General features: G+C 45.7%; 1 protein-coding gene across 4 annotated transcripts in view; it reads left to right on the forward strand.

The window, feature by feature from the left end:
• The window catches only part of dip2a (disco-interacting protein 2 homolog A), a gene marked incomplete at its 5' end in the record, with an annotated part of 240,814 nt that overhangs the window by 932 nt on the left and 226,721 nt on the right, over window positions 1-13,161 (forward strand). The gene's annotated exons all lie outside the window — the stretch shown is intronic.

A 13,161-nucleotide genomic window follows, 5' to 3' on the forward strand; every position in this document is an offset into this window, starting at 1 on the left:
AAAGCCGTGAATAATTTGTCTTCACTGTCTAATGAAGGCAGTTTTGAGTAATGACGAGTAACATTAACAGAGTAACACAACACTATGATATTTTTGCCTCAGGCATGTGTGTCTGTGTGTACGTCCTTGCATTGCATACATGATGTAGGCTGTATCCTCTGCTGGTGCTCTCATGAACTTTGGTACATAAGACAGGCTTGTTGAAGGTGGTAGAATAAACATAATATATTTAGGACACCTGAGAGAGTAAAGCTGCTGAGCGTATCCTCCTATTGAGCTCAAATCCTTCAATCCAGAGTTTTAATGCATTGTAAATAATGACGAGGATGCTTGCTTTTCGTACAGCTTCAGTTTTTCATTACTATTCATTTATTCGGATCCCCATTAGCTACACACAACACAACAAAACACAACACAACACAACACAACACACATAATACAACACAACATAACATAACATAAGACTTATAATACATGTACTATAGGCCTAGTTGTGGAATAACTATGCTCCCTTACATATGTTGAGAGGTTTTCACATGGTGAGATGAGCTGAGCTGTGGTATTCTACACACTAATTACAGTCTGATTAGATTAGATTTGGGATTTGACCTCAGGGTGGATTTGACCTCAGGGTGGGATCCTATTGCTTGTCAGCTCAGGCGGGAAATGACACGTCTTAACAGCCCAGTCCTAAAGAAAAGAAAAGATTTTAAATGACAGAAACCCCCTGACAGCTAGTTTGCAGGATAGGATATGTGCTTATGCTTCACAGGGATGTCATTACTACAGATCCTACATTGAGTCGTCCTTCCAATCGCACTCTGTGTTCGCTGGCTGTTTGTGCCCTCATAGGAACAGGCCCAAGGTGTGCATGCTTTGATAAGCACATTCACTGCTGCTGGGGCCCCTGATGGGACAGACAGACATGTTTTCAGGAGTGGCTCCCAAACCAAACCAATCTATATCTGTCCAGTTTCCTCTTCCTGCTCTCCCCATGTCACTTCCTGCCATGTTGGAGCTCTGATAGCAGTATCTCCTCCTTCTGTTTTGGCTTCTCCCTCTCTTTCTGCCCTGTCTGTCTTCTTTGGATTCTCCTTGATCCTCTCTCTCTCTCTCTCTCTCTTTCTCTCTCTCTCTCTCCTCTCTCTCTCTCTGTCTCTCTCTCTCTCTCTCTCTGTCTCCCTCTATCTCTCTCTCTCTCCCTCTCTCTGTCTCTCTCTGCCTCTCTCCATGCCCGCCGCCATTCCTTGCAGACGAGATTAAGATGTCATTTTATTTCAGGTGAAAAGAGGAACCGTGCTTAAATCCTAATCCTGTGCACCGCAGTGAACTCTTCACCTCATGATGATGCTGTTCGGTTACATCCTGTCTCAGGATTGAATCAGTGATTCGTTTTATTGGAAGGAGATGAGAGCCTGAGAAGCTCTTTCCCTCTCAATGAGCCCTTCTCACAGCGCTTTCAACTCCCCCATGTCTGACTCCTGCTGAGACACATCCATTCTTTAGTATGCACGAGTGTGTGAGTACAGTAGGTGTGTGAGCAGCATCCATTCTTTAGTATGCACAAGTGTGTCAGTACAGTAGGTGTTAGGGCTGTCACTTTTTCCCAAAATAAAGTTTGAACGAACTTTAATTGCCCGAAATTCGTTCGAATATATTCAAAGTTTTTTGGTTAATTAATTATTATTATTTTATTTTATTTTTTTCAGTCCAGGCCACCGGGCATCAGCCCGACGTGTTAGCTTGGACGCTCACAGTCACAACACTGCCTCACAAACTTGGCTGCATCCAACTCGAGACAACTTTTCAGACCCTGGAGACAATCTTTCTCAGAAGAGACTAACGCGACAAATCTGGAGACTTTTTCTGACATAGGATTAACATTACCAGCAAGCAGCAGTTGGTTAATTTTGGTTCATAAAAAAAAAAAAAAAAAAAATCGAACAGTCAATTTACATATCGGACACGAACCCCTCCCCCACATTCGAAGTTGCATTCGAATTTCGAATGAAAAGTGACAGCCCTAGTAGGTGTGTGAGCAGCATCCATTCTTTAGTATGCACAAGTGTGTCAGTACAGTAGGTGTGTGAGCAGCATCCATTCTTTAGTATGCACAAGTGTGTCAGTAGGTGTGCGAGCAGCATCCATTCTTTAGTATGCACAAGTGTGTCAGTAGGTGTGTGAGCAGCATCCATTCTTTAGTATGCACTAGGGCTGCACGATATATCGTTTACACATCGACATTGCGATGTGCGCATGCGCGATAGTCACATCGCAGGACGTGCGATGTCAAAAGCAAATTAACTCGTCATGTTGCTTGATAAACTCTCACTTTAGGGGTAGCCTACTGAGTGAAATGCAGGCTCTCTCAAAGGAGAGAGATGCCCCGCTACTGTACTCACTCATTTAATGCTTAGCTTCAACACAACAAACATGCACAGAGAGCAAAATTGAATTGTTTTTGCTTATGTTGCGTTGCTGACAGTAGCCTGTCTGTAAACGATGTGATTGCGAGGCGGACTTGTCCACAGCTTGCAGCGCACTAGTATACTGGCTGCTGTAACTCAACATGTCCGTGGAGTGGAGATATTTACTCTTGAAACACCAAAAAGCAAGACCGCAACTTATGACACGAAGGCTAAAGTGATTACTGAGAAGTTGTCCGTGTATCACCGCAGCTCTCTCTCCCCCTCAGTCTGATGATGCATCAGATGATAGCAGTAACGTTACGGTAGAGGTAATCATACATAGCGACTCATTTACACAAAACATGTCGGTGAAAATAAAAAGACAATAGACATAGCTGGGCAATTAAATATATATTTATTACTTTTCACGAATGGTTTGTCACCGGTCGGCTGCATGTGAATCCTCGTCTCTGTACTGCCCTGCGTGCGCTCAAAAACCGGAACTCCCCAAATGCGGAGCGTACCACTTGGTAGTTTCTGGAGGGGGGTCAGACCAAGTGTGTGAAGTAACCAGCGGTGTTTCATTGTTGATTTATTGAAACGTTAGAAGAACGAAAGAAGTTGAAAGCAGTGATTATAATCAATTAAATCTAATGTTTTTCTGCAAATAGCATCATTGGGAGGTAGATTCTGGCACTCAATATTAGGGGTGGGCAATATATCAAATTTATATCCATATTGTATTGTGATTTGAGACTACATGGTCTTAGATGTTGGATGGTAATATGGTGATACAGCATACATGTTGTCTTTCCCTGGTTTTAAAGGCTGCATTACACTAAGTGAAGTATAGGCTAGTGACATTTTAAAGTAGAATGTCATAACTCACTTTTTCATGTATGTAAGTCATGGAAATCCATTGGTCAAAATGTGTATGCACCCTGATAGATGACGCTCTGAGGCCTACCAGTAGGTCACAGCCCAGTGGTTGAGAAACATTAAAATACCTAATTTCCCCTCCAAAATCAGATGGACTCCTCTACAAAATCATCCCAATCATTCTAGAAATATTATTTTCTTTCAAATAGAGCTAATCTGGTGAAAATCTGTATTTTTTCATATCGCAATATATATCGCATGGGCGGGGAATATCGCAATGTCAGTTTTTTCCAATATCGTGCAGCCCTAGTATGCACAAGTGTGTCAGTAGGTGTGCGAGCAGCATCCATTCTTTAGTATGCACCAGTGTGTCAGTAGGTGTGCGAGCAGCATCCATTCTTTAGTATGCACAAGTGTGTCAGTAGGTGTGCGAGCAGCATCCATTCTTTAGTATGCACCAGTGTGTCAGTAGGTGTGCGAGCAGCATCCATTCTTTAGTATGCACAAGTGTGTCAGTAGGTGTGTGAGCAGCATCCATTCTTTAGTATGCACCAGTGTGTCAGTAGGTGTGCGAGCGTGCATGTACATCTATTTGAATCGATGTGTCAGGTATGTTTGAACAGCAGTTTAGCAGCAGTAGCAGCCATTAGAATAACATGAGTCGGGGACAATACAGCAGCACTGCTAAGCTAATATTCCAATATCAGCACTGCAGCTTAGCCTGCTGCTGTGTGAAATAAACAATGTGTGCAGTGTGTACTCTCATCTGCAGTTAAAACAAACAGTGCCTCCTGCTCCAACGAGGCATTTTCACTTGCTCTTGTTTGTGTTCTTTGTTTTAGTGCAGAGATGTTTGGTCTGCTACTCTCAACTTCACTGCCTGATGTGAGTCTCTCATCCTGCTGATGTGAGTCTCTCATCCTGCTGATGTGTGAGTCTCTCATCCTGCTGATGTGAGTCTCTCATCCTGCTGATGTGAGTCTCTCATCCTGCTGATGTGTGAGTCTCTCATCCTGCTGATGTGAGTCTCTCATCCTGCTGATGTGAGTCTCTCATCCTGCTGATGTGAGTCTCTCATCCTGCTGATGTGTGAGTCTCTCATCCTGCTGATGTGAGTCTCTCATCCTGCTGATGTGAGTCTCTCATCCTGCTGATGTGCTGATGATCACTACGTTTATTCCATTCTTTCATTCATTTCCGTGTACCTAAATTCTATAGGCCCAGTTACTCTGTCTTTCCATGCAATGTAGTGTGTATTTTTGCATCATCACTGATGACATCATCACTGATGACATCCACACTGATGACATCATCACTGAACTATAGCCTCAGCCTTAGGGCAATTAGGGCAATTAATCTGCCCTAATTAAAAAACCTGGCTCCGTCAGGTCACCTGCACGAGTGCTGTTTACACCCCCTGAAAAGTTTCAGCTCGACCGCACGTAAAACGGCAACATAGCTGTGGCCGGACAAAATGAGTTATTGATTGATGGATTGATTGATTAAAAACACTGTCGCTGCGTAGACCTGTAAGCTGTCACAACATACTGTTGGCAGACTAAAGTCTCCTACCAAATCATACATAGACCATTTTCATGGGGGGCATTTTGTGTCGAAAAGGCAGGGTAAACACAGGTGCAAGCAAAACACTAATAAGGGCTGCACCTGTATTTACCCTGCCTTTTTGACACAAAATGCCCCCTGTGAAAAGGGTCTATTTTCCAGCAGTTGTTGGGGAGGGCCTGTGTTGTTTCTCAGCTGACCTGGATGCAGATGAGTGGTCAAGAGACGGGCGTAAAGGAGGGCAAGAAGATGGATGATCCCCATTATCTCCTGCAGGGAGGAGAGAGAGAGAGACTCGTCTGCTGAGTCATTCATACGCTCACTCCATCATTCCCTCCCTCCCCATCTCCCTCTCTTCCTCCCTCCCTCTCTTCCTCCCTCTCTCCCTCCCTCCCTCTCTCTGCTCTCTAAACCCTTTGATTACAGAGTCATTTTTAGTCCAGCGCTGGCGTTTGCTGGGAAGCAAACAGCCACTGGTTGCTCATTGCATTTGTTTAGCTTGTTCCCATTCAGCAAATATTCCCTGAGGAACATTGTTTGCTCATGGCTGTCTGGAGGACAATGGTTGAAGCTGCTCAGATGCCGTTGAAGCTCCAGGACCACAAAGCTTGGGTTGCTTCTCCTTGATTACAATGGTTACAGGCCATCATGATTCTGCATTATGATGATCCTGCTGCTTTTTTAGCTTAGCCTATTTGTTGTGTTATCCACATCCAGACAGTGCCCTTTGTTGTCATTATTCATAGTCTTATCTTGATTTGCTCTCATTTGTTTAGTTCTTATCTATCTGCTTGTTGCTGCCATGACCCAACTTTCATAGGAGTTAGTTGCTGTAGGTAAAGAGGGTATTGAGCAGAGTTAGTTGCTGTAGGTAAAGAGGGTATTGGGCAGAGTTAGTTGCTGTAGGTAAAGAGGGTATTGGGCAGAGTTAGTTACTGTAGGTAAAGAGGGTATTGGGCAGAGTTAGTTGCTGTAGGTAAAGAGGGTATTGAGCAGAGTTAGTTGCTGTAGGTAAAGAGGGTATTGAGCAGAGTTAGTTGCTGTAGGTAAAGAGGGTATTGGGCAGAGTTAGTTGCTGTAGGTAAAGAGGGTATTGAGCAGAGTTAGTTGCTGTAGGTAAAGAGGGTATTGGGCAGAGTTAGTTGCTGTAGGTAAAGAGGGTATTGAGCAGAGTTAGTTTCTGTAGGTAAAGAGGGTATTGAGCAGAGTTAGTTGCTGTAGGTAAAGAGGGTATTGGGCAGAGTTAGTTGCTGTAGGTAAAGAGGGTATTGGGCAGAGTTAGTTGCTGTAGGTAAAGAGGGTATTGAGCAGAGTTAGTTGCTGTAGGTAAAGAGGGTATTGGGCAGAGTTAGTTGCTGTAGGTAAAGAGGGTATTGAGCAGAGTTAGTTGCTGTAGGTAAAGAGGGTATTGAGCAGAGTTAGTTGCTGTAGGTAAAGAGGGTATTGAGCAGAGTTAGTTGCTGTAGGTAAAGAGGGTATTGAGCAGAGTTAGTTTCTGTAGGTAAAGAGGGTATTGAGCAGAGTTAGTTGCTGTAGGTAAAGAGGGTATTGAGCAGAGTTAGTTGCTGTAGGTAAAGAGGGTATTGGGCAGAGTTAGTTGCTGTAGGTAAAGAGGGTATTGGGCAGAGTTAGTTGCTGTAGGTAAAGAGGGTATTGAGCAGAGTTAGTTGCTGTAGGTAAAGAGGGTATTGGGCAGAGTTAGTTGCTGTAGGTAAAGAGGGTATTGGGCAGAGTTAGTTTCTGTTGGTAAAGAGGGTATTGGGCAGAGTTAGTTTCTGTAGGTAAAGAGGGTATTGGGCAGAGTTATGCCTACCCCACACTACAGGATTTTCAAATCCTTGAAGATTATAAAAATCTTGAGAGCCCACACACTACAGGACAGAGAGAGCCGATTTTTTAACATTTCAATCTTGGGACACACACACAATCACGTCTGTTCAAACGCAACCCCACACACTAGAAGATTATGATGAAGATTCACCTTGGAAGCAGGGCTCGAAGTTAACTTTTAAAATGCCTATTCAGTGTGCGCACCGGGTGTAGTAGTGTAATTTCGTTTTCTAAACAAATTTTATTTTTTGTTTTTATAATGCATTTGCACTGAAAGGATTTGTTTAACTAATATTTGCGCGGACAGCCGCGTCCATTCGGGGTGTAGGCCTACTGTGCACGGCCAGGCGAAAACTGTCTGCACAGGTGTCTTGTGGAGGGGCGCGTCTGCTGATTTGACTCACTTTTCCGTGCGGACACTCGCCGATGCGGGAAGCTGAGACCTAAGCGCTTGTTGTAGGCTACATGCTTTGCAGTATAGCATTTAGTTTTCCGTCCCGTTCAAAGACGCACGGGTATTTCACCTCGATGACAATTTCCTCGTTCTTTGTTTCTGTGCGGGGCTGCGGGCGGACGCGGACCAGATTATTTTGCGAAAAACTGTAATGGAAACGCAGCTACTACTGGCTCTCTGCTCAAGATGCAATCGCCTGTCGGGTTGTAAATATCTAACATGTTAGATATGCCCGATTCACAATCGGGAAGAGGCAGTCTTCCCGATTGTGAATCTTTGAACCCCACACACTACAGGATCATTTGGGAAGATTATCTGCCCGACGCGCTTCAAATCGGGAGCACCCCCGAGAAAATCGGGAGGGGGGAATCTTGGCCATAATCTTGCAAATTATCCTGTAGTGTGGGGTAGGCATTAGTTGCTGTAGGTAAAGAGGGTATTGGGCAGAGTTAGTTGCTGTAGGTAAAGAGGGTATTGGGCAGAGTTAGTTGCTGTAGGTAAAGAGGGTATTGGGCAGAGTTAGTTGCTGTAGGTAAAGAGGGTATTGGGCAGAGAGCTGTCCAGTGGTCGTAGGCCTAACTATACAGTTAGTACAGGCGTAACAAGAAGGTGATGTTTAAACCCGTCATACTCTGACATTGACAGAGTCCTGAGGCTGGCATGATCCATATCATGTATCTCATTCACTTACCACACACACACACGCACACACACACACACGCACACACACACACACACACACACACACACACACACACACACACACACACACACACACACACTACTTCTGCAGGAACTCACACAATACAAATTGAAACCCATTGCCAAAATGCATTGGCGTCAATTGGACAGTTTTCCCCCCAAGCTCCTTATAAGTTTAACGTCTTTTCTTTAACAGGGAGGTTTTCATACAATAGCCCATAAACGTGTGTTATATAGGCCTATTATACAATCACACACACACACACACACACACACACACACACACACACACACACACACACACACACACACACACACACACACACACACACACACACACACACACACACACACACACACACTTGGTGGTCTTAGTAGTGGATATTATTGGATGCCAGCAGCTTTACGAACCTCCTCATGGAACGTATGAGTGTACAGGAAATCCATTGAGTAGACCACATAGGAAGACCACTCACTGCTCACAGAGGAAAACCACTCACTGTTCACAGAGGAAGACCACTCACTGCTCACAGAGGAAAACCACTCACTGTTCACAGAAGAAGACCACTCACTGCTCACAGAGGAAAACCACTCACTGTTCACAGAAGAAGACCACTCACTGCTCACAGAAGAAGACCACTCACTGCTCACAGAGGAAGACCACTCACTGCTCACAGAAGAAGACCACTGTTCACAGAGGAAAACCACTCACTGTTCACAGAGGAAGACCACTCACTGTTCACAGAAGAAGACCACTCACTGTTCACAGAGGAAGACCACTCACTGCTCACAGAGGAAGACCACTCACTGCTCACAGAAGAAGACCACTCACTGTTCACAGAGGAAGACCACTCACTGTTCACAGAGGAAGACCACTCACTGCTCACAGAAGAAGACCACTCACTGCTCACAGAAGAAGACCACTCACTGTTCACAGAAGAAGACCACTCACTGCTCACAGAGGAAGACCACTCACTGCTCACAGAAGAAGACCACTCACTGCTCACAGAAGAAGACCACTCACTGTTCACAGAAGAAGACCACTCACTGCTCACAGAGGAAGACCACTCACTGCTCACAGAAGAAGACCACTCACTGCTCACAGAGGAAGACCACTCACTGCTCACAGAAGAAGACCACTCACTGCTCACAGAAGAAGACCACTCACTGTTCACAGAGGAAGACCACTCACTGCTCACAGAAGAAGACCACTCACTGCTCACAGAAGAAGACCACTCACTGATCACAGAGGAAGACCACTCACTGATCACAGAGGAAGACCACTCACTGATCACAGAAGAAGACCACTCACTGTTCACAGAGGAAGACCACTCACTGATCACAGAGGAAGACCACTCACTGCTCACAGAAGAAGACCACTCGCAATAAATCGTAATATCGAATCGCAATAATCGTAGAATCGCAATACTTAAGAATCGCAATATAAATCGAATCGGCACCCAAGAATCGTGATAGTATCGAATCGGGAGATAAGTGAATCGCCACAGCCCTACTGATCACAGAGGAAGACCACTCACTGATCACAGAAGAAGACCACTCACTGTTCACAGAGGAAGACCACTCACTGCTCACAGAAGAAGACCACTCACTGATCACAGAAGAAGACCACTCACTGATCACAGAGGAAGACCACTCACTGATCACAGAGGAAGACCACTCACTGGCCACTGACTGCCACCAGCAGCTCATGAGGAAAGAACTCACTCTGCTCACACGAGCACCGCGGCAATCTGGACACATGAAGTACTGCTGTTCTGTCACAGTCTATATTCAGGGGCTTGATCATATATATAGTTATTATAGATATACTGTGTATATATACTGTATATAGATATGTGTGGGAGTTAGGCTGATTATAGGACTTTGTGCCTGGCTGCTGACTGGCTCGGTAATGGGATCTCGAGGAGAAGAATGTTGAGCTTGGGAGTGAGCTGGCTGGCTGAGCGCTGTAGCTGCTGTGGTGGTGGTGGTGGTCCAGACAGCCTGGAGATAAGAAGGCAGGCTTCTCCCATAGTGCAGAATAGAACGCCATGGAGGGTCATCAATATTTCAAGCGTGTGCCTTGGAGCGGAGTGGAGCTTCAGATTCCTGTGCTGCTCTCAGATGCCCGTGTTGCTTTTATATGTGCTTTTTTAAGGTGCTCCTTCCCTTTGTCAGGAGTAGCAACCAAACCACTGAGCTGTGTCATTTGCGGCCCAACAAAGATCCACCCGTTATTGTTCTAGCAGCCCTACTACATGTCCCATCATGCTCTGTTTTCTTTATAGTCGTCTCCAACATCCTGTCTCTGTCTCTATAGGAGACATGAATAATTAAGAGACTGCAGTGTGGGAATGTAATATCTAGAAATAAGTCTTTCTTTCCTCTGTTTATTTCAGTGTGGATGACTCAGAATCAGATCTCTGCAGGCAGTGGTGTCTCTGCTGTGTTTCACTTGCTGGAGTGTTTTTACACCACATGTATTTATTTGTTGCACTGTGAACTGAAGCATTCATGTCATTTCAGTATTGATTGTTTCAAATTGCTCTGGTTTCATGTTGTAAGCTTCACTTACTTTGTCTCTGCCTGATATGTTTCATGTTGTAAGCTTCACTTACTTTGTCTCTGCCTGATATGGAGGCGTGGCTCATCCAGAGGCTTTGTGCTGAGGAGTGCTGCAGTTTGAGATGCATAAGATGCAGCTTAATGCATGATGCAAATACAGGACACTTTATTCCCCCTCATTTCATTTGACCCTGAAGTGGCACTGATTTATTACTGCTATTTCCAATGTTTCCTCACATATATTCACTCAGTCACTCAGTGCTGCCTGTCTGACATGCAGTGCTGCCTGTCTGACATGCAGTGCTGCCTGTCTGACATGCAGTGCTGCCTGTCTGACATGCAGTGCTGCCTGTCTGACATGCAGTGCTGCCTGTCTGACATGCAGTGCTGCCTGTCTGACATGCAGTGCTGCCTGTCTGTCATGCAGTGCTGCCTGTCTGACATGCAGTGCTGCCTGTCTGACATGCAGTGCTGCCTGTCTGACATGCAGTGCTGCCTGTCTGACATGCAGTGCTGCCTGTCTGTCATGCAGTGATGCCTGTCTGTCGTGCAGTGCTGCCTGTCTGTCGTGCAGTGCTGCCTGTCTGACACGCAGTGCTGCCTGTCTGACACGCAGTGCTGCCTGTCTGACATGCAGTGCTGCCTGTCTGACATGCAGTGCTGCCTGTCTGTCGTGCAGTGCTGCCTGTCTGACACGCAGTGCTGCCTGTCTGACACGCAGTGCTGCCTGTCTGACACGCAGTGCTGCCTGTCTGACATGCAGTGCTGCCTGTCTGACATGCAGTGCTGCCTGTCTGTCGTGCAGTGCTGCCTGTCTGTCGTGCAGGGCTGCCTGTCTGACATGCAGTGCTGCCTGTCTGACACGCAGTGCTGCCTGTCTGACATGCAGTGCTGCCTGTCTGACATGCAGTGCTGCCTGTCTGTCGTGCAGTGCTGCCTGTCTGACATGCAGTGCTGCCTGTCTGACATGCTAGAAAATAAGCCAGAACAAATCATCCATCAGCAGGCGTGTTAAGTATTGGCTTTTTTTTAAAGACACCCACAATGAGCCTACAACAAACCAGCTCCCGTGCCCACAGTAAGACTACACCAAAACTAGGTTTCCCCCATGTTGCTGCTTGTACAGAGTTGTTCAACCTGATACATTTCCAATTCACGTAATTTTCTGAGTTATTTACTTAATTTAATTTTTCACATTTGGATCCTTAATAACTTAGAATATGTACAAAGCTGGACTATACTCACAACTAGTGTGGTTCCTCTGGCGTTTTCTATTGTCTCCAGGCTGCTGCCTGCCGTGCGTTCACTTGACCTTCACATGACTGCTGTTAAACAGAACCAGGAAGTTGATCTCTTCCAAGTCCACAAGTGACTGGGCCCACATCCACCACCACCACCACCACCACCAGCAGCTGGCCACAACATCATCATGTGTTTGGTAGCACTCAGCATTGGGCGTGTGTGTGTCCTTATTGTGAGGGGGATGGCACACATAGCAGAGAGCAGGCAGCGCAGCAGAGAGCAGGCAGCGCAGCAGAGAGCAGGCGGCGCAGCAGAGAGCAGGCGGCGCAGCAGAGAGCAGGCGGCTCAGCAGAGAGCAGGCAGCGCAGCATGCACCGGTGCCAGGGAGATGAGCTGACCACAGGCCCTGCTTCAAGGACACCGTGCCAAACCCACTCTGTGTTATGTTGTTCTGCCCCATCTCTCCTCCCTCACAGCTTCTGTTCAGCTGCCATCAGCATCTCACTGGCTGCGTGCTGTCAATTCTCTGCTGTCCATTTGCCTATACGTGTGTGTGTGTGTGTGTGTGTGTGTGTGTGTGTGTGTGTGTGTGTGTGTGTGCGTGTGTGGGTGATACTGCACCCTCTCTGTGCCCAGTTGGTGGAGATAGAGGCTCAATGTGTGAGTTGGATGCCAGTCAAGGACTCCCTTCCCTTGGCCAAGGCCACTGCTCAATCTGGCCTCTCTCTGGTCCAGAGCAGTCACAGGACCAGTGAGAGGACGGTGACACCAGCACATGAAGTCTCTTCCTCAGAAAGCCAACTCTTTAAAAAAAATAGGTGTAAAGCAAATTGTGAGATTAGCTTCTAAACACATGATACAGATAGGTAGGTAAGATTAGCTTCTAAACACATGATACAGATAGGTAAGATTAGCTTCTAAACACATGATACAGATAGGTAAGATTAGCTTCTAAACACATGATACAGATAGGTAAGATTAGCTTCTAAACACATGATACAGATAGGTAAGATTAGCTTCTAAACACATGATACAGATAGGTAAGATTAGCTTCTAAACACATGATACAGATAGGTATACAGTATACACAGGTTAAACACATGATACAGATAGGTATACAGTATACACAGGTTAAACACATGATACAGATAGGTATACAGTATACACAGGTTAAACACATGATACAGATAGGTATACAGTTTACACAGGTTAAACACATGATACAGATAGGTATACAGTTTACACAGGTTAAACACATGATACAGATAGGTATACAGTAGGGCTGCACGATATATCGTTTACACATCGACATTGCGATGTGCGCATGCGCGATAGTCACATCGCAGGACGTGCGATGTCAAAAGCAAATTAACTCGTCATGTTGCTTGATAAACTCTCACTTTAGGGGTAGCCTACTGAGTGAAATGCAGGCTCTCTCAAAGGAGAGAGACGCCCCGCTACTGTACTCACTCATTTAGTGCTTAGCTTCAACACAACAAACATGCACAGAGACCTAAA

Source organism: Poromitra crassiceps, assembly GCF_964638095.1.
Source record: "Poromitra crassiceps genome assembly, chromosome: 8".
NCBI lineage: Eukaryota > Metazoa > Chordata > Actinopteri > Beryciformes > Melamphaidae > Poromitra > Poromitra crassiceps.